Source organism: Canis lupus, chromosome 2 (assembly GCF_011100685.1).
Source record: "Canis lupus familiaris isolate Mischka breed German Shepherd chromosome 2, alternate assembly UU_Cfam_GSD_1.0, whole genome shotgun sequence".
Lineage (NCBI taxonomy): Eukaryota > Metazoa > Chordata > Mammalia > Carnivora > Canidae > Canis > Canis lupus.
Genome location: NC_049223.1, coordinates 43,005,935 through 43,028,330, shown reverse-complemented (window position 1 = coordinate 43,028,330; position 22,396 = coordinate 43,005,935). Strand labels below are relative to the sequence as shown.

The following is a 22,396-nucleotide window of genomic DNA, read 5'->3' as shown; positions in this document are numbered from 1 at the left end:
ATCTGGCACAATACAAAGTTATTACAGTATTATTAACTGTATTTCCTAGGCTGTACTTTTCATCTCCATTATTTGTTTATTTTGTAACTGAACGTTTGTATCTCTTAATCCCCTTTACCTATTTTGCCATTCCCCCACTCCCCATGCTCTGGCAACCATCAGTTTGTTCCCAGTATTTATGTCTCTCTTTTTTTTTTACATTCCACATGTAAGTGAAATCATATGGTATTTGTCTTTTTCTGACTTATTTCACTTAGCATAATGCACTCAAGGTCCCTCCATATAGTTGTGAATAGCAACATTTCATTCTGTTCATGGCTAAAAATTATTCATATATATATGTGTTTGCGTATATATATATGTATATATATATGAAATATGAATGACATCTTCTTTATTCATTTATCCATTCATCTAATTTTAAGAACAAGTTCTCTTTATCCATAATAACCTAACCCATATAAATAAATAACACCAAGGCACAGAAAATATAAATCAAATCCAAAGTCTTCATAAGTCTCAGGACTGAAGTCTGTGAACTTTTTAAACATCTTTGACTTTTTGACTCTTTAATAGGGAATAAATTTGCCTGTGGAAATTAAGTGACTGTACCATGTAAATATAAAGTAATTCTAAGGCAGAAACAAGGTGCCTGTAAAAGTTGAACTCTAAACCTCAGAAACATCTTGTGTCCCATCAGAACAATGAAGAAAATCTTGTTTCACTTCTGAATTTTGACATGGCTATTACCCAGGAACTATATCCTGCTTCCCTTCAGCAATAAAGTTGTCTACTATGCTTAGATTGTAAAGAACTTCTAAGTGATGGTGGTACTAATAAAGCAGTTGCTTATATTCTTTGCTGAAGTGACAGTTGGGCAAAGGAAGTAGCCCAAAGAATTTTTGCTTTATAATGGACAGTCCAAGGATTCTTCTCATATATACCTTTTTGTTGGCTTCACTGCTGGTAAGAGCTATACCTTCCTCCTGTTTTATTTCTGGAAGGTCTAGACCTTTTCTGCATGATTGTCAAATGTTTTCTTACTCTTTTAAAACAAAACTCTCCCAGGAATGCTCATATTTTTGTCTCCACAACATTTGTAATGCCACATTCTGAACTGATCAATAACATGGAATTTCCCAAGTATGAGAGAATATTAACAATTCTTGCCTGAACTTTCCAATCCATCTCCTTTGCTTAGGAATGGTTTTATGGTTGCTGTCTTTGTTGATAATATTGTTCATCGATGAGAATAACAACAAATGCTAAGTGATTTATTAAAATGAGAAGACTAAGTTACTGTAGGAAAGATTGCTTTTCTAGAGATCGTAAGGAAAGTGTCTACAACTTCGATTTATTGGAAAGCTTTAGAACGAAGAGGTTAAAACATTGAAAAAAATGATAGAAGCAGCTAGAGGGATACGAAAGAAGAAATGAAATTTAGAATTGAATGCTCCCTGAAAAAAAAGCCTGTTAGTTCACATAAGAATAATTGAAAGTAAGACATGCAACATTCTGTTTGAAAATAATAAATTCATGTTTATTTTATTGTATTTTATTTTATTTATTTTTTATTTATTTATGATAGTCACACACACACACACACACACACACACAGAGGCAGAGACATAGGCAGAGGGAGAAGCAGGCTCCATGCACCGGGAGCCCGACGTGGGATTTGATCCCGGGTCTCCAGGATCGCACCCTGGGCCAAAGGCAGGCGCTAAACCACTGCGCCACCCAGGGATCCCTAAATTCATGTTTAAATTGCAATTTATTTTTAGGATTGAAGACTGTAGACTGGAGTAGGATGGATCTTTCAACCAAATTCAGAGCTTGACAGTGTAGGCTGGAGAGGGTGGGGTGGCTGGCTGGTTGCAAACATTAAAGTATAAATTCTTCTGAGTCTCTCTTGTTTTGGTAGAAACTGCAACGGGCCATGGTGGTGAGTACACGCCAAAACACCTGAATGGAAATCAGAATACAGATGCGTGCCTTACATCTATTCCATATGTAGAAATAGTCTTCAGAATGTCATCCCCATTTCAGTCAGGGATAAGAAATTGGTAGTCGGAGAACAGAGGGCTGTTTTCCACTCCCAGTTGACACTCTTTGGGACTTCCATCTATCTTCCCTATCTTTGCTCCTGCTAAGAACTGCACCTTCTTCCTGCTTCCCTTCTCTTTGTTCCTCATCTGACTTCCTTGAGTCTCAGTTTTCTCATTCATAAAATCCCAATGCCTGAACCCTGGTACGAATTTAAGAAATGCTCATTTCCTTTTTTTAACATACCCTATTTTCCATCCACACAAATAGTGGAAATGAAAATATCAAGGTGGAAAAGAGGACTCGAAGCTGATTCTTATGTAGGTTTTCTCCCTTTGCTATTCTTGAGGTCTGGCATGGAGGAATGCTCATCTCTACCTTATCCTCTCATTCCCCCTCCTTACTCTCCAGGGGCCCCAATGATCAAAAGAGTCATTGGAATGGAATGCTCCTCTGAAATGTAGTTGCCTGCTTTTCTTTAGGTGTCTGTGTACTCTGAAGCCACCCTATTCCCTTACTGCTACCCTTGTTTTTCACTATAGGATATTAAAATTAAGGGTTGAATTTAGGAGGGAGCTTTTAACTTTTTTAGTATTCTCAGCAACACATACAAAAAACCTCAAAAGAGATTCTGAACTTGCATATAGGAAAAAGAAAGCTTGAGAGAATTGGGAAGTGGGCAAAGCCTGAGGGGTGTCACAGGATGGTGATGGTAGAAAGTTGAAGCAGGTGCTCAGTGCAGAGTGAAAGCTGACCCACACTGAGAAAGAGACCTGTTTCTCTGGTGCCCTGGAGTCTTCCTGTCACGCTCTGCCTCTTTGAGTGTCCCGAAGTTGCCCTCTGAAATCTTTACTCCTGCTGCTGGGTAACTGAGACAAAAAGTGAGAAAGTCACTGATCCTACTACTGTACTCTGAATTCATTCATTGTCACAGTATCACTGTGACACTGCAACATGGTACTCCTAGCATGGCATATTGTGTGTCAGGCCCTTGTCAGTTCTTTACCACTTAGAGCTTGTTTCTTTGGGAGAATATTTTCTGAGAGCTCCAAACAACCAGGTTGAAACCAGACATTGGGAGTAATAGTTGTTAGAAAGTTAAGTTCTACAGATAATGCAGTCAGTTATTCAGAGTTTTCTAAATGACTAGATGGTGTGATGCTAATAAATGCCATCTAATGGGATAAAAAGTTTAAGATATTTGCAAGTGAATGGCCAATGGGGGCGGGGGATACAGTGCCATCACAATTCACAACACAACTAAGCCAGCCTATTTTAATATTTGAAATTGTAAGAAACAAGCAATCTCTTATTCATAGGAAGTGAACTTTATTTGATTGTAGATATAAGGGCTGTTTTGAGAACTGTAGCTGGCTTAGATATCTTTAGTATTATACCACCAATAAATCTTTCCTGATGTTCTTAAGTGTTTTCAACTTAATTGGCTGCACTTAAAGTGTCTGATCTTGAAAAAACAATAGAGAAGTACATTAAAAGTGAATGTAATAAAACACAAATGGTTCAGTTACATTAAAAAGGGGAAAAATCCATATATTATTCTATTTAATGTACTGCACTCAGTGTCAAAGCGTGAAAAAGAATAGTAATTATGTAGTCATTTAAAAAATGTGTTTTCAAAGGGTATTTAATGGCTTGAGAATATGCTGCCATTATAATTAGAAAGAAGCGGATAACAAAACTGTATTTTGGAATGATCCCAGTTTTGTAAAATAACTGAATATATATACATACATATACACACACATAGACACAAAGAAAAATTAAAAGATACTGAATTGATAAAGATTTTGATCATCCAGGTGGTAAGATTAGATGTGATTTTATTTTGCTTCTTTGTATTTTTTGGCATATTCCACTTCTTCGCTTTTTTTGTATATCCTATAGTGGACAACTTTTAACTTCTTTTCATAGAAGTTTTTTTTTAAAGAAAACAGTATAGGAGAAAAGAATGAAATGCAATCTAACTCTAAGATGGAAAATAAATTGCCATGGAAAAAAGCCTTAGAAGTAAGGGAAGAGGCTCCTGAACAGTGGGTAGAGGAAAAGAGAAAGGAAGATTGTAACTGGGTCAAGTGCATGTACAACTTTCTCTCCAAAGCTCCAAAGGCATGTTCTTTCTGTGACTGCATCCAATCTCTCCAGAGCTGATTTCTTCTAATCTTAAAAAGGCAAGTTTCTGAAGTAATTGCAAGAAAGATCACATTTGCTCCTAGCAGAGTGACCAAACTGGCATTGCATTTGTAAACAGTATTGTTTTAGAGTTGCTGACTGTACAAGTTGCTTTATGGGCCCCTTTTTTGGGCAGCTCCACTGTCTGGAGCTGGTATTGTGTGGTGGTGCTGCCATTGGCTTTCCGGGTTTTCCCAGTATACCAGTGGACACATTGGAAAATCCAAGTCTGATTCTATCATGATCATGCTGTCACTATGATGCTTCTGCCTCCTTACAGCCTGAACTGACTTCTAGAATTGACAGTTGTTTCGCATTAACCTGTGGTCAGGTTCTCTCTTTCTCTCTCTCTCTCTCTCTTTTTTTTTCTTTTCTGAGATATTCTCTTATTCAGCACCTCAGCTTTCATCCTGATATTTGGGTGATAGCCACATGGTGACACTGCTCTGAGGTTGCCCCAAAAGCTGATCCCCAAAAAGAAATGTGCACATCTCCTGTGTGGGCATGCCAGCCACACCCAACAAGGTTGGCCTTTTATGTAAAGGCAGGGTTTGTGAACAAGACCATGAGATTGAGACAAGGACAACTTCAAGGTTGGGTTTAGGGTATTGTTGTTTGTTCTTTTGGCTTGAAGAAAAAAAAATCAGGGTTTGCAAAGCAACTGAAAATAAAGTGGTTGTAATTATTTTGGTGAAATAATTTCTCTAAGCATAAAGAGTAATAATCTCTGATTTCTCTACCCATGGATTCTGTGCTCTAGGCATGAAAGTAACAAATCTTTGTTGCAAATATGATTTTTGAAAGAGATAATGCATGCAAATGCTTAGCCCATATAGTGAACACTCAATAAATATTAACTCCTTGTGGTTAGCTGAAGTTCTAGGGCTGTAAGTTGGCCAGCACTGGACAGTATTTCCTCTGTGTTAAAAAACAGTTTTTTTAAAAAAATATTTTTATTTATTTATTCATGAGAGAGAGAAAGAGAGAGAGGGGGCCAGAGACACAGGCAGAGAGAGAAGCAGGCTCCATGAGGGATCCTGATGTGGGACTCGATCCCGGGACTCCAGGATCAGGCCCTGAGCCAAAGGCAGGCGCTAAACCACTGAGCCACCCAGGCATCCCGAAAAACAGTTTTAATTATAGCAGTGGTGCTCTTGTTTTTAGACTAAGAGTCTGTCTCAATTCTAAGGTTTTTGTTATTCACATTTTGAGCTCCTTACAAAGAACATTTTCTCTTGGAGGAATGGGGCATAGGGAAAGGATGGTGATGCATAACATGTCTCATCATTGCAGCCTCCTTTTTCTGCTGCCCACTTCCCCACCTTGCCTTTATGGAATGACTCAGCTATGCAATGACCCAGAAAATTTATCTTAATTAAGAGATGGGCTTAATTCAGATTTCTTCTGGATGGCCAGAAGGATGTGGCAAATGATCTGGAGATATAGATGTTTTATTTCAACAACAATCCTCTTTCCCACTCAGTGTGTTATTATTATTATTATTATTATTTTTAATGTAGAGACTTGGAGGTGATCCAATCCAGACAGGATCTTAGCGTTGGGAAGATTTGGAGGACGCCTATCTCTCTTGGAAAGAAGACACTCATTCCATTTTGTGTTGGGCGGGTACTAACATGATGAAATTTGGTGAATTCCTTCATTAATATAGCTGCTATCTAGCAGTTGAAAAGGAAAATTCAAAGAACCATACATCCTTGGCAGAGCTGCTTCTCAGAGCCTCTCCTGCAGGTCATGAGGAATCTGCTCAGGGAGCCTCTTCCAACTCATGAGAAGTAGAAAGATGAACAGAGTCTCTAGCTTTTCTTAGGTCTCCCATTATATCATGCTCTTTCTTGAAATCCATCCTCTTTCCTCCTTTTGTTTTGTGATGGTTTTCTCCAGCGAATGGAATTAGGGCCTTCCTTACTCATTTCTTCCCTCCCCCCCCCCCCGTTTCTTTCTTCTGTACATTGTTTTGTGTTTTCTTTTGAAGGAATAAACCTTTTTTTCATCCATTGCCTTTTTTTGTTGTTGTTGAGTAACCATTCTGTAATAGCACTTGATTTCTTAGAGAACAAAAGCTTTCTGTCTCATTTAGTTCTGTATCTCAGAATATGCCCACCTATTGCTGGAAAAGGCATGTGCAAGAGATCAATGAACATTCCATAATATACAGTTTTTTTGGAAGGTCTTCTCATCAGTCTCTGTGAAGTCCTGTGTTTTTTCTCTTTGGAACAATACTATTCAGGAGGAAAATCCATCCAAATGGCACAATCATTATAAATGTCAATTTTTGTTTTGTTTTCACCAAAAAGCTTATTTTTACCCCAAAACAGTGTTTTTGTGTGGTCACTTAAAAACTTTAAAAACACCTATCTTTTCAGTAAGATATGTTCTCCTTAATGTGGAGTTTTTATTCTCGATTAAATAAGGTGGTTTTGTTTTTGGCTTAGAGGAGAGCACCTTACCATGGAGCAGAACCCTGGGTGACATGGCTTTGAGGGAGAGGCCTAAACAATGCCTCCCTTCTTTATAGGAAAGGCAGAGATGTGAGGTTTGGTAAAAGTCATAGGGAATGTGAAAGGGAGGTGAGGGGTGAAGGAATGCTGCTTTCTAAATATAAAATGTATATTAACTACCAGGTATATAGAGATGATTTTCTTCCAAAGAAAGGCAGAGTGAAAACAGATCATGTAATTATTGGTGGTAATAGACTTCTGAGTCAAAGTACAGGATAGTGGGCTCAGGAATCAAGATGCTTCTCTTAGGTGCTAGATTCAAAGTAATCTTATAACCTTGTGGAGGCTCAGCCTGTTTTAATTGCTTCAGCAGATGCTCACAGTCCTATCCTGTTTGCCCTTCAATCTTAATTTGTGGGTCCGGAGCAGTGGTTCTCATATTTGAGTCTGCATACGAATCACATGTGGGGTTTATGAAACATACAGCTTCAGGGGTCCACCTTTGGAGAGTCTACGTCAGCAGGGCTGGAGGAAGGCCCAGGAAATTGTATTTGTGACAAACACTCTGGGTAGTTCAGATACAGGGGTCCATAGAATGAATTATGAGAAATAGTGATTTAGTAGTGTTTGAAATTTATGTAGTTCCAATGAGGGAAGAAATATATGGAAGAACAACTGGGAAAGGTTTGGGATGGGCTGCCATAATCCCATAGAAAATCACTTAAAAATTAATCCATTGATTTATCATCTCATTAAAGCAAGGTTATATGTGTTATAATTGTATTCAACAAATGTCAGATAAGTGCCCAGGGTCTTATCCCAATTATTATTGAAATAGTTTTTAGTAATAGTTGGCTGATTGCTTTCTGGGAACTTGTGGAATAGTGGTGACTTTGAAAACTTTGTTACAGCAATAGCATTCAAAATTTGGATGCAGGCTTTGAAATGTATAGAACCATAGACCCCTCTTATTTTAATGAACATTGGCTACATTTTCATAATAAACCATGTCCTAGGCCAGTATCCAGGTTAATACCTGGCCTAGGACAGAGTACCTTCATGTCTAGCGATAGGAGACAGAAAGATGTCCTTGCTAATTACAGAGCAGTGGGATGCAACTAGTGCCATAATAGATGGATTTGTAAAGAGCATGGGATGCAAGATGAAGAAGCTATTTTTTTTGACCTTAGAGATAATTCTTCATCAAAAATTTCTTTCACAGAGAGAAAATTGGGACTCAGAATTAAGAAGACTTCAGTATGTTCATTTCATGAAAGGACTTCAAAGTTTGCATTATGCTTTGTGTGTGTGTGTGTGTGTTGTATCCAAATGAAAGAAAACTGTAAGTATTACTTTATTACATTGTTTTCTTTAGTCATCCTTTGGAGCTTTTGAATATTTTCAAAAGCATATTATTTCATGATTTTGAAATATCATGGTCACTGGGATTGTCATATCCACCTTATTTTAACTTGGGTTTATATAGTTGTGTTGATCAGCACATACATGCTTCCCAACAACTTGATTTTGCAGCTCCTGGGGACTAGCTCTGGAGAGTGATGCAGTGAGTGTTAGAGCAGCTCAGATGTCAGGTTTTGCTTTCTGAAACTTCACTCCTTCATGAAAATAAATGCACTTAGAGAAAGGATTTGGTAATATTTTGCTCTGTAGCATGTTTTAAACCTGAGTACCTGAAGCAAAATAATGAATACAAACAAACAGAATGAACACAAGAAATGTCTCTACACTTCCTTCTTCTTGTAAGTCTCTAACAGTGCTAGAAACAGGCAAGGAAAGATCTTTTGAACTGCATATTTCTACAGATAGAGCTCCAATTGGTTTCTGAGTAGGAAACTACCTGAATAAGGTTACACCAAAGAGAGAAACAGGGACAGAAGTCTTCCTTTAGGGGGAAATTTGGAGCAGTTACCAATTGTTAAATCTCTTTCCTGGTAAACTGTAATCTGGGGCCGACAGAGAATAAAGGTTTTAATGGTTTATAGCAGATCTCTTGGCCATATTGTTTCTAAAACAGACCAGCTAACAAAATTTAGATTGGGTAAAATGGGCAACAGTCTCATTTAGTTCTGTATCTCTGAATATGCCCACCTTTTGCTGGAAAAGGCATGTGCAAGAGATTTTGCTTAATCCAAGTTACAACACTTAATTTGTGGCTTGATGACAGAGTGGAAATGTGATAAATATTGATAATCTACCTCCCCAGAAGCCCCTTTACTTAAACTCAACAGGGATCAGCTGCCTCTCTACTTTCGAAAGGCAAAAGGGGAGTTACTAATTTGCTAAATATTTTCTGAGAGATTCCCAACTTCATTTTGGACAGCTAGGCCAGTCTTGAACTATTTGGAGAACATCTCACAGAACAGTAGATAGAATAAAACATGAACAGTAGATAGAATAAAACATGTTCCATCTGTGATTTAGCAGTTATGGAATGGGCCTAAAGGAGGCCTTGGTTCAAATTCCTGCAGTGTGGGGTGGGTAAGGCTTCAACATAAAGCTTTTAAAATTAGATCTAGTTTTAATAATACTTGTTACTTTCTAATTGGATGAACTTGAACTTACTTAGCTTTTGAAGCTGCAGATATCTTACCTATAGAATGGCAGGTAGGGAGTACTTGGAAAGTATTTGTTGTGAGTGAATGCTTACCTTATGGGGTGGTTAAGAGAATTAAAGGAATGATTTCATATGTAGCATTGAGGGCAGTGTTTGGCTCATATGTAGCATAGGCTCAATAAGGGATAGTTTTCTTATTTCTAGCCACTGGTTTTGTGCAAATCACTGTCTTTATGTCCTTTGCTTTTATCTGAATCCTATATTTCATGAATTTTTTTTGGTGGGAATGAGTGGAAAGAATTTATCAAAGTGCCTGTCTCACAGTAGCCCCTCAATAGAGAAGGAAAAAAAGAGAGAAATGGAATCTGCTCCTGGGTATCTGGGGTGCTCAGAGATTCTAATCATGGAATTTTGAATTACTAACTCTGTGCCATCCTTCAGTTATCATTACTTGAAAGTGGCCAAGCAATGCAGAGTATGAAACACTTCAAGATGCAACACAAGAATGTGACCAGGAAAAGGAAGATCAAACTTATTTGGGGAGAATAGGTGAAGCCACCCAGAGTGATTAGGAAGGAGGCCTTAAAGGCTCTGGTTTAGTTACTTGGCAGGCCTTAGCAGGAATAGCCTTCAGGTTAAAGATGCCAAGTAAACAGGACCAAAAGGGCCAAGAAGATGTCATTCGTTCTTTTGACAGTTTCTATAGTTTTAGTAGGAGCACTAGCTAAGCACGTAGTATGCAAAAAATGAGTGCTTGTTGATGACACACGCTATTGATTGCATACCCAGTGACTATTCTCTTCTTTCCCTTGGTGATGGAAACCTGGTTTTGATCATGCAGCTAAAGTTCCAGCCTCAGAAAATGACTTGTCACTGGTCTAAATCAGTCATAGTAATTCTGTTCTTTCTCAGTAATTGGTTTAGAAATGGTCATGTGACCCAGTTCTGGCCATTAAGACATGAGACATTTTGGGCCATTTCTGGGAAATATTTTCCTTCTGAAAAGATAAATATTTATCAGGAGAAAGTTCATTCCTTCTTCCCTTTTTAGTTTTGCCCTCATCCTCTTACCTTACTGTTGTTAGAAGAACTTGTAATGAGTTGCTGTCTTATAACTATGAGGGACACTTTGCCAGTACACTGAGAATGGCAAAGCAGAAGGGTGGCAGGAGCCTCAGTCCTTCATGACATCTTTGAGCTATGAACCAACCCTAGAGCCAACAAGTGTCATGCTTAGTAAGTAACATATGTTCTAATGGTTTAAGTCACTGTTAATCAAGTTCTCTGTTAATTACCAGCTAACCCTGATAATAATAATAGGAATAATCATATTTAGAGTTCTTATTGTGTCCTTGGTACTTATCAGGTGCTTCATATGTATTGGTTTATTTAATCTTCACAACAACTCTAAAAATTAGTTATTAGTATGATCTCTATTTTATATGTGAGGAAACTGAGGCACAAATATTAACTTTCCCAATGTTACAAAGAAAATAAATCACACAGCATTTACATATTGACATATGATTCTGCCACTATATTAAACTATGTCAGTATAACTGAATTACTTTTAACACTGTATAAAGACAGTTAAAGTGAGTTGCTTTATTTTTGGCCAGAGAGCAAGAAGGAAACACCTGAATAGTAATTTAATATTAGAAATTTAATGGCCAAGAGCCTAACTAATGGCTATTTAATACATTTACTAAAGGACTTAAAAATAATTTTCCTTACATTTCCAAAAATATGTAGACATAAAACCAAGGAACTTGGAAACATGAAACATATAATAAAAATATTATTTTATGAGGCAGTGGTTTGAGTAGTGAGCAGTGATTTCAGAGGGTCCAAAATTAAAATAATAAAAATATAAATTATGATAGAGCAGAAGATTGGATTTAATTCAATAACCATGCAATCGGAAGTCCTGGGATGAACTGGGATTGCTTCAGCAAATAATAGTCCTAAGTGAAATAATACAGGCTTGGAAAAGGCTATTTGTCTATCTTTTTGATAGAGCTTATACTGAAAACTTATGTTCATTTGTTACATTTGTTTACAAGGTTGGTTTTTCATGAATAAAACAAGCCAATAGTAAGGTGTTTTAATAATAAACTTAATACATGAGAATGAGTCTTTTTTTTTTTTTTTTTTTTTACTCATAGTAAAGTATAAGAAAAACCTTTACAGGAACTGGGAAGGGAAGAATTGCAATAGGATGTATGGCATTTATATATTCTCTTGCTGTCCTTGCATTCATGCTTAAGTGTGGTTCTAAAGAGAAAAGGACAGGTTAATTGGAGTATTGGTTCAGATTGGTTCAGTGACAGGTAACAGAAAATCTGAATCAAAATGGCTTATCTTACATTTCATGTAAGATGTGACATAGGGACAATATGGATTCTAGCTTACAGAGTTGTAATGAAGGAAAAAAGGATGAATTCTTATGAAACACTTAGACCAGGACACAGAGTTAGCATTCAATAAATATTAGCTACCGAGATCTTATTGGCTAGATTTATGTTACATGCCCATGCCTCTACAAATCATTGACAAAGGAATGGCATTGTCTTGAATATCTGAAATTCATCTGGACTTTCTTCTGAGCTAATGAGCTGGGGATATGGCCAAATGGATAATCAGGGTTTTGTCAACAAATAGTTAAGATAATGGCTGCTGGTTGAAAATAAATAGTGCTAATTCAATTGTGTTTAATGCTGTTGGGAGAAGAACTTTTAAAATGCTTTACTAATTTAGGTGTAGTGATTGTCTTGAAGCTATAGGAAACCAATAGAACCAGTAGTAAATTGGAAGAGGCCCTGTTGACTTAAGGTTCTGAGCTATCCCCAAAAGGTGGGAGTAGCAGGGAGCTCAGAAGGACTGTAAATTCATGGTCAGAAGAGTAGCTTGTGGAAGAGGGAAAATGCCCTTTCATGTTCCTGGATTAGGTTCCTTTGTTCTCTGGTCTAGAACCACCAGGGCAAGTCTAAAAGAGGAGGAGGGCAGGAAAATCCCCATTCAAAACTCATACATTTATAATATCAAGGGACTGCTCCTAAACTGACTTAAGAAGTTAGAGAGGGATCTCAGCTTCTTTTTCCCATACAATGAATGACATTCTTTAACCACAGCTGGCATTTGAATAAACTTGGTCTCCTGCTTTATTCCAGTTCTTCATGCTGATTCCAATGGCCATTTTTATTATTCCATTATTCAACACCCATTTTCGGGGCTGGCGGGGGGAGGCGGAGGGAGTGAGGAGGGGGGGGGTGAGGGAGGGAGGGAGGAGGGAGAGGGAGGGGGGGATGGGGAGGGGGGGGGAGTAGGAGGAGGGAGGGAGGGGGGAGGGGGGAGGGCGGGAGGGAGCGAGGATGGAGGGGAGAGGAGGAGGAGTCTGATGGGGGAGGATCTTGAGGTGAGGGCAGGGTGAGTTTGAGGGCTTTGTAGGTTTCTTTCTTTCTTTTTGTCTTCGTTTTTCTTGGTTTTACGTTTTTGCTGTCTTTTCTTTCTTGTCGTTCTTCTTCGGTCTTTCTTTCTTCTCTTTCTTTTCTTCTTCTTCTTTCTTTTCTTTCTTTCTTCTTCTTCTTCTTCTTCTTCTTCTTCTTTTCTTTCTTTCTCTCTCTCAGTCTTTCCTTCTTTCTTTCTTTTTCTTTCTTTCTTTTTTAGATTTTATTTATTCATGATTTTATTTATTCACAGAGGCAGAGACACAGGCAGAGGGAGAAGCAGGCTCCCCATGGAGAGCCTGATGCAGGACTTGATCTTAGGACCCTGGGATCACTCCCTGAGCCAAAGGCAGACGCTTAACCACTGAGCCACCCAGGTGCTCCTCAACACCCATTTTCTTTTTATAGTTGTTTTGTTAATAGCAAGAGGAGGGAAGAGTCTTCTGCCCTGGGCACTTTTTGTTACAGGGAAGAGAAATCTACTTAAGTTGGTTCATTCAAGTAGCTTGAATGGTTGAGGGATATTGGCTTTAAAAATACAAACAAGCTTCATGAAGTCCAAATATCACCAGGCCCCCAGAAGAGGCAGTTTGGGATAGTGAGACTCAGGCTATTTTCTGTCTCTTGGGGGTTCTGCAGTGGTTTACCTTATGCCACTGCATATACCCAAGGTAGCACCCAATGTTAACTTTGTACTATTTAGTGTGACTTCTCAATTCAAGTACTTTCCCTCTGACTTAGTCCCCCATTATCCTAATTCTAAATTCCTGACTCATAAATTTGATTAGTTTCATTTATCTGTTTCAAGCTTGGAGTTGGTTATCATGGGGATGAACTAGTGATTCAATATAGAAAGATACTTTATGTGAATTATTCAGAAAATGATACAAACTGTGGTAAACCAACTAAGCACTGAATTAGGAGCTAAGAAACCTGGTTCTATTGCTCATTATGTCTCTGCTTAGTTGTAAAGCCTTCTACAAAAGAAGAAATCAAAATATGAATTGTTTCCTAAGGTTCCTCTTGCTCTAAAATTCTATAAATCTTCATTTCATAATCTGTTTATAACATGTTAGAATTCCTGAAGTTATCAATCATTTTACATTGAATATGTTGTACCTAGATTGATTCCATATAGCTTCAGGAACCTTAAATATGTTTTGCACATCTCGCTGTGGAGTTGTTTACTTCTGGGAATGTTTTTGGTAGACAATTTATGATCTTTGAATTTTTATTTTATAGCTGACATGGAAGATTCTAAAAAAATAGAGATACCTCTGGATGAGGTTGCAATTGATCAAGATATACAGGAGGAGTCTATTAGAATGTTTGTTGTTATTTTGTTAATGAATACATAGTAAGTATTTAGTATTTACATCTTGCTAAATTGATAAGTACTTATTAACATAATTATTACTTATATTGTAAGATTTAATCAGATTCATTTTAGCCAGTTCAATAAAATTTTGAATTTTGTTTGCATGGATGCCATATGGAACACAGAAATAGTTCTAGGAATTTTTGTATTAAAACAGGGTTAAAATTGAATAGCTTAGTATACATATTTTCAGTTCTCTGCTTCTATAATGACACAAGATTAAGAAACAGATGGATGGAATTACGAAAGGTTTAAAACAGAATAATTTCATATGTTTAGTTTTAAGTGGAAAATTTGAAGCTAAATACGGTGCCCTGAGAGGGGGATGGTGGGTATGAAAACAGTCATGGTGGAAGAGTAGGAGATGCTTTGTCTGTCTTCATATATTTGTCTATAGAGGCAGGAAAAGATGCACTTCTTGCTCTCGTGGGATAGCTGAATGCAGTATAGTGCAGTGGAGATGAGTATGGGCCCTGAGGTGGAGATCCTATCCTGGGCATGTTCCTGAATTTCTGTGCCTTCACTTCCTTGTTTTTGTTGGGTTTCTCTAGAAGGAAGCTCCAGAGACCAGATTTTAAGTGCAAATATTGGGAGGTAATCCCAAGAAATATTAGTAGGGAGTGGGAAAGTGAGCTGATGAAGGAAAGGGTGAGTTATCAAGCATGCTACAAGTGTGGGCAATGGCAGCTCTCCCCTGCTGGGGAACTCTGGGAGTCATTGTAGACCATTTACTACAGATCAAGCCACTTGATGGGCAGCCCTCACAGTCATTGGTTGAAGGATGCTTCTGGGGAGTGTTAATTCTCTGGCACTTCTGGCTAAATATACTGCAGGAAGGTGTGCTCTGGTACCAGAGAATGGTTTCTGGCCCACAGAAGCAGGTGCAGGCATTGGGGAGTCCTGCCAGCATGCACTAAAATGGGGGTACTGGCATTTGCTAGTCTTTACCGAGAAACTGGAGATGATGATGATTGTATTTACCACATGAGGTACTTATGAAGAGATTAAATGGTACATGCCAAGCTCTTAGTATAATACTTGGCATTTAATAAGCACTTGATAATGTTATTATTTAATTTTTAAATATTATTATTAAATTTGGATCAACTTATCTTTGGCAGAAATGCCAAGCAATGAGCTGTATAATACTATCATTTGCCTGTGTTATGGAGTGGGGTTGGGGGAGAGTCCACCTGTCAGTGATCTGTAAGAGCATCCCTGCATTGAGTGGGAGCCTGAACCAGGAGACCTCTGAGGTGCTCCCCTACTCTGAATTTCCACAGTGATTCAAATCTGTGAGCCTGTAGCAGACACATTTCGCCCTGAGATGCATCCCCTGAGTCCCTGATTTCTGCTGCAGCTTTGGTGGACAGGTCTTGGTGTTGCTGCTGGAGGTGCATCTCAAGCAGTGCCTCAAGCTGCAGTGTCTCTCAGCTTTCTTCCTTGGGGTTTTTTTCAGGGCAAGGCAGACTGGGTGTATTGTGGAGTTAATGCTCTCCAGGATGGAAGTGGGTATATTAAAGATAATGAAGACCTAGTAGTTATCCTCTGAAGATGAGGCTTGTGTAGAGTTAAAAAAAATAATTGGGGGATCCCTGGGTGGCTCAGCGGTTTAGCGCCTGCCTTTGGCCCAGGGCACCATCCTGGAGTCCCGGGATTGGGTCCCGCATCGGGCTCCCTGCATGGAGCCTGCTTCTCCCTGCTCCTGTGTCTCTGCCTCTCTCTCTCTCTCTCTCTCTCTCTCTCTCTCGCTCTATCATGAATAAATAAATAAATCTTTTTAAAAAACAAGTAATTGAAACATACTTGCTACATTAAAGTGTGTTTGAGGTGCACTGAGTGAGTGGTGCTGGAGGAATTACTGTATCAGAGAGGAGAGCTTAATCATGAAGGGAGAATAGAAGTCAGAGAGACAGAGAGGAGGGAAAGGTTTTCCTTTTGGAGAGGCTAGCAGGTGAAGAAGAGCAAGGCCCAGAACGCAAGAGACAGGGAACCACCAGAGATGAGAGAGAAAGGGAAGCCGAGAGCCTCCAAGACTGTAGTCAGTAGAGAATCAGATCTGTGCTTTACTTTGTTCTGATGGCAGTGGGAAGGATAGATTGGAGGGAGGAGTTACCAGAGGTAGACAGATGAATTAGGAGGCCATTTCAGAAATGGGGGAGAGGACTAATGACAGCCTAACCTGACATTTGAGCAAGTGGGGACTTGTAGAATGATTTGCATAATCAGTACTTTTAAGAGACAGGATTAGGAGGCCAGAAGAGAAGGGATGAAGTGGCAGCTTTTCTTCTGATAGACCACAACAAAGTGTTTAAAGGAGAACTACCCTGTCAGGTGCTTCCTCAGATGGCTCACAGATGAAACAGATACCAACCCCCCACCGCTGATATGGGCCCTAAAAGGACAGTCTGTGTTCCTTTTTAAAGTCTCATGCCAACTCACACCCAGATTTATTTCTAGAAGCCTTTGGTTCAAGTGAACCAGCACCAGTATCTCCTTAGTAGGTCTTTGGACAGATCATTAGATGCCTTGGGTGTTTCTGCTTGTTGTGGAGTTTTTTCCTACATGGTACATGAAAAGATGTCTTGGAACAACATGCATTAGAATGTGAGAGAAATAATGTGGACTCACGCCAGCCATTTTCAAGAGTGATGAATGATTTGAGCAAAGATGCTTTCCAAATTCATCCTTATCCTTCGAGATTGGGTAAAATATCAGGTGCAATATAAATATAGTCCCTCAGGGAAAAGTCATGGAAGAGAGTCTTGCCATTATAGATGAGCCAAAAACTCCTAAGTTGCTAAGGCTTGCAATTATATAAAGACTGAAAGTCAAGGCAAGGAATAGTTATTTTCATCCTGTAGAAGCCCCAGAGACACATCTGTAACAACTCATGACTAGAAGAGTACAGAGACACCAATTGGAAACATCTATGTGATACATTCCCAGAACAGTTATATTTTATCCTTAATGAAACAATATATTATTATTCTAAAGGAAAACTTGTCCTAACAATCCACTGATTTGAGCTTAATGACTATAACTTTATTTTTAGAAGGTACCATTCCCCAGTTTTCTTGGATTATGCTATTTTATCTACAGATGAGCACATCATCTTGCAAATTATAATAAAATAAATAAAATTAATTTGACATTTGAATACCACTTTGTAATACATTCATGCATGCATATGTTTGTAATATAAAAAGTATTTTAATCACTTTTATATATCTCAGTAATTATGCATTTGATGTAAGAATATTGTGGTCTGTCACACTGCTGCATCTTTAATTCCCTACTGGTCTGCTAGTGAAATTCTGCAGACTTTTGACATTATTCTCAAAAAGAGGGGGTTCACTGTATCTGGGGGGAGGACAAGAAAAGTTGGGCCATAAATTAGCATTAATCTTCCTTTGGTGTGTTTCTTTGATCAAAATTGAAAAAATACAGATAAATTATAGAATAAACATAAAATATGTATACATTTCAAAGATAATATAAAATCTGAAGAGTTCTTTTTACAGCTGATTGGAAATAATTCCTGGACTTCTAAACCTCTGGACTCCCTCACTTCTTTCTGTTTCAGTCTCTCTTGTTGCAGGTGCTTCAGAGGAAGTTATTAAAGGACTAGCCTTGGAAAGACCCTAAAACTAGAGTCAGGATAGCCTTGTATTGTCTTTGCTACTTGGTAACCATATTATTGTAAACAAGGACGTTAACCATTCTGAGCCTTGTCATCTGTAGAATGGAGATTTTCTTACTTATCCCTAGAGGTCACTAAGATTGAAATATAATTAGATTGTTAATATTAAACTGGATTTTGGGGATCCCTGGGTGGCGCAGTGGTTTGGCGCCTGCCTTTGGCCCAGGGCGCGATCCTGGAGACCCGGGATCGAATCCCACGTCGGGCTCCCAGTGCATGGAGCCTGCTTCTCCCTCTGCCTATGTCTCTGCCTCTCTCTCTCTCTCTCTCTCTCTCTCTGTGACTATCATAAATAAATAAAAATTAAAAAAAAAAACAAATAAACTGGATTTTGGTTTTCTCTCCAGTAGAATGATTATAAAAATCTAAAATATAGATGTTTAAAAAAATCGGTTGAAAAGCAGGCTTCTTAAAGACTGGACCGTGTGTGTGTGTGTGTGTGTGTGTGTGTGTGTGTGTGCTGTTCCACAGTTTTTTACTTTGGTTTATTTCGTGGTTTATTTAGATTTTTTTGGCACAAATGCATGTTTTTCTGTGTGCTGTTCCATAGTTTTTACCTTGGTTTATTTCATGGTTTATTTAGGTTCTTTTGGCACAAATGCCCCTTGCATATTAAATACATTGAAATGTTTTTTCCTTCTATACAGAGATATACTTTCTCAGTGCCCACTCCTTCAGGTCATTCAGGTTTTTGTTCATATGCTACTTCATCAGAGTGGCCTTCCCTGACCAATATATCTAACTCTTTACTCCATCTCTACACTCTACCCTTAACCCTACCCTTGCTTTTTTTTTCATTCTCATATTACATATAGCTCCCTGAAGGTATATTGTATATTTGTTTATGATCTATCTCTCACAAATAGGAAACAGCTTCACAAGGGTAGAGACATATTCCCCCTTTCCCCCCACCCCTGCTATATCTGTAGACTTTAAAACAGTATGTGGCTTCTAATAGGCTGTCAATTAGTACTTGTAGAATGAAGGAAAGTGATTTTTTTTTCATGAAAGATATATAGTTGCTCAGGTCTTTCATGTCCCCATACTTGATAATGACATGGGAAGAAGTTGTTTTTTGATTGTGAATTATGAATATTGTAATGCCATTAAAAATGGCAACTGGGGGGTGCCTGGGTGGCTCAGTTGGTTAAGCATCTGATTTTGGCTCAGGTCATGATCTCAGTTCAGGGTCCTGGGATTGGGTCCCATGTCCAGCTCCACTCTCAATGGGGAGTCTGCTTCTCCCTCTGCTTGTGCTCTCTCTCATATATAAATAAATAAAATCTAAAAAAAAAAAAAAGGCAACTGATGGGTTTATTTAGATTAGGGAAGGCCACGGGAAGTTGTAGGGACTCTGTGTGTGGGGGTGTAAGGCCCATGTACCCAGAAGGATGGAGTGGGGGTCAGAAAACTCTCCAGCTCTGGCCTCTTATTGTATTTCAGTAGTGTAAGCCCAATGTTGCCATATATTCTTCTTTCTTTTATTTGTTTATTTTTATTTTTTGAGAGAGTAAAAGAGAGAGTATGAGTGCACATGAACAGCGGAAAAGGGACAAAAGGAGAGGGAGAGAGAGAAAATCTTCAGCAGATTCCCTGCTGAGCAGGGATCCTGAGATCATGACCTGAACTGAAACCAAGAGTCAGACACTTAACTGACTGAGCCACTTAGGTGCCCCCTTAGCCTTTTCTTTTCTTTTCTTTTCTTTCTTTTCTTTTCTTTTCTTTTCTTTTTTCTTTTCTTTTCTTTTCTTTCTTTTTTTTCTTTTCTTTTCTTCTTTTCTTTTTTTTCTTTCCTTTCCTTTCCTTTCCTTTCCTTTCCTTTCCTTTCCTTCTTTTCTTTCTTTTCTTTTCTTTCTTTTCTTCTTTGTTTTCAAGATTTTATTTATTTATTCATGAGAGAGAGAGAGAGGCAGAGACACAGACAGAGAGAAGCAGGCTCCATGCAGGGAGCAGCCCGACTTGGGACTTGATCCCAGGTCTCCAGGAGCATGCCCTGGGCCGAAGGCAGGCACTAAACCACTGAGCCATCCAGGGATCCCCTCACCTTTCTTTTAAAGAAGCTGCAAAGCTCCATTTTAGCAGGCAAAATGTTTTGATTTTTACATCTTGGCACACAGAAATGTATTTTTTTTCTAATAATTTGCAGGCTAAACAAAATAATTCTGTGGGTTGCTTTGTGACCTCTGAGGTATATACTTTTCAGTCCTTCAGAAAGCCTGAAATAGAGAGTGGGACACATATATGTACCCAAAATGTTCTGATAGCCCTTGTACCTACTTTTAGCCACTTGGGCTCCAGATATGATGCATTCTGGCCCCCAGTGAATGGCCTGATTAGGTCCAACAGGAGTTTATTGTAAGTTATAACAGGTACCTGGGACTAAGAGCCCTAAACTCCTGATTCAAAATCAGCTTAATCTAAACTTTCTTTCTGGGTTGGCCTCACCTTACCATACTTCCTTCTGTAGTTCCTTAGCACTACCCAATTTGGGCCGTTTTGGTTTTCTTTTGCAAGTTTATTAGTTTCAGACCACTTCACATGCATGCATACTTCCTTTGAGCCCAGACAGTATTCCGGTAAAGCTCTTAATGTAGTACTGGTATCTCCCTCATTAGATGTAAGAGAAGTGAGAATTTATTATTGGCTGTGAAGTATTGATCTTTGTGCCCCAATGGTGCCTTCTGGGAAACTTTGCCTATATGGCCTGTCAGTTGAACGTGAGCTCTACCAGGGCAAGTATTTGGTCTGTTTAGTTCCTAGAACAGTGTCTAAGTCTAGAATAGTGTCTTACAATGGCATATAGCTGGCAACCAACAAAGATTTTTTGATTGAATGCTTTCCTCACTCACATTTTCTAGGTCTTTTGTCAACTGAACAGCCTTTATTGCCACCAAATATTCATTACACATTGCCTCTTCTGTATAGTCTTGAGTTCTCTATGGTAATGTGGAGAACACCAGTTAACTGTGATAGATAAGAACAGTGCTTTGAAATTCTTCTGCTAGTAGAGGTGTAGCTTGAAGGACAAGTTTCTTTTAGGGTGTGATTTATAATATTGATTTTTATTAGATAGGATATAGCTGTATGCAATGCTATTGCCTCATGAACCAAGTTAGAAGAAAGTCTTCAGAGGTGAAGACAGGTCTTAATTTAATACCACCCATTCTCATGCTAAGGAAGGCATCAGCAATTTCCAAACTTTGTTGGTCTGGTGTCTTGGTCAAGGTAGCTATACTTCTGAGTTATTGTCTATGGTAGTTGTGCCCCTGAGGTGATTTACCTGGTAGTTTACATAGCTTGTGGACATTTCTCCTGCCCCTCACAAGATTTTCTCCCTCTCTGCCTGTACCCACAGAGCTCCCCACACAAGTCCACTTAGCAGTGACTTTCAATGTCAATTGAATTGGGGGAAGGACAGTTTTCCCTTAATGAAAAAAATCAGCTTTGCAGAGGTACAATGACCTGCCTCGATGAAGAAAGACTACCTGGATGCCTACAACAGAACCCAGTTTTGCACAATAACCCCAGGCTGCAGTGTGAGGCTCCAGGTAATGTGATCTGTTTTCACAGAGCCTAGTATTAGGGTGCTGCTGCGACTCACTGTAAAGGTTACTATCTCTCTTTTATTGTATTCACAAAAGCTAACTGCAAAACCCGAAACCTTGCTGGGAAATTGCCTACCTACACAAAGAACACAGAGACCCTATCGTTTCAGAGTTCAGTTCTTTCCGAGCTTCTTTATAAAGGAGTTTTTGTCTGCCTTGTGAGGCTCCAAACTGAGAGAAACTGCAAATCCAGGTTAGTCAATGGCTTGAAGTGTTTTAATGGAGGGAGCCTCTCTTTGGAGGTTTGTATATAGGTGCTTTACAGTTAGCTCACAATAGTTAAGTAACACTGCAGTCCTGATACATCTTAGGTAGGGTGGAAGAGGGAGTAAAAGAGAAAGAGACACATAGAGATAGACACACACGTACACACACACACACACACACAGACACACACACACAGGCTGAGAGAGAAGGAAGAGTTTTCTACTAAAGTTTTTTCAGACCCTATCAGCTTTCCTTGAGGGAGGTTTTACAATGAGTTCATTTTCCCACTGTTTGCTTTCACTACCCTTGCGCTCACAGTTTGAATACTATAATCACAATGTGGAGGGTGTTGGGAGGTACTTATTTTTATCCTGACTGCCAGCATCATCACAGTGTGTGTGATCCAAATTTACACTCTGCATATAAGCACCATGTGGCCCTGCTGTCTGGCCAGCTGCTTTCTCCAAGGCTGAGATATGGTTAAGTTTCATGTTTTGCCTCATCAAAAATGTGATAGCAAAAATGTGTGAGTGAGGTCTACTCTCACAGTAGCTTACTTAACACATATTGAAATGTGTTCCAAATGTGTTCTTTGTTGTTCAGTGGGAGCCAAGAATGGAGTTGGTGGGGTTTGGGGAGAAAGAGAGAGACTGATTTTGTGTGTATGTGTGTGTGTAGTCCTGTGTTGCAGACATAGCTTATGCTTTAAACCAATATAGGCTCTTCTTCTCTCATTACCAAAAGAAGCTTGCTTTCTCAGGACAGCAATGTGTTCAGCAAAGATTGG

General features: G+C 38.8%; 1 long non-coding RNA gene across 2 annotated transcripts in view; it reads left to right on the top strand.

Moving 5' to 3' along the window:
- Nucleotides 1-21,339, top strand: part of LOC111092268 — a 65,298-nt gene extending 43,959 nt beyond the window's left edge. The window contains exons 3-5 of one of the 2 annotated variants that reach the window (XR_005355526.1): nt 7,918-8,037; nt 13,959-14,073; nt 21,153-21,339. This is a non-coding gene — a long non-coding RNA (uncharacterized LOC111092268). Of the gene's footprint in view, nt 1-7,917; nt 8,038-12,969; nt 14,074-21,152 lie in introns of both variants that reach the window. The other variant, XR_005355527.1, reaches the window with a different exon arrangement.
- The last annotated feature ends 1,057 nt before the right edge of the window (nt 21,340-22,396 follow it).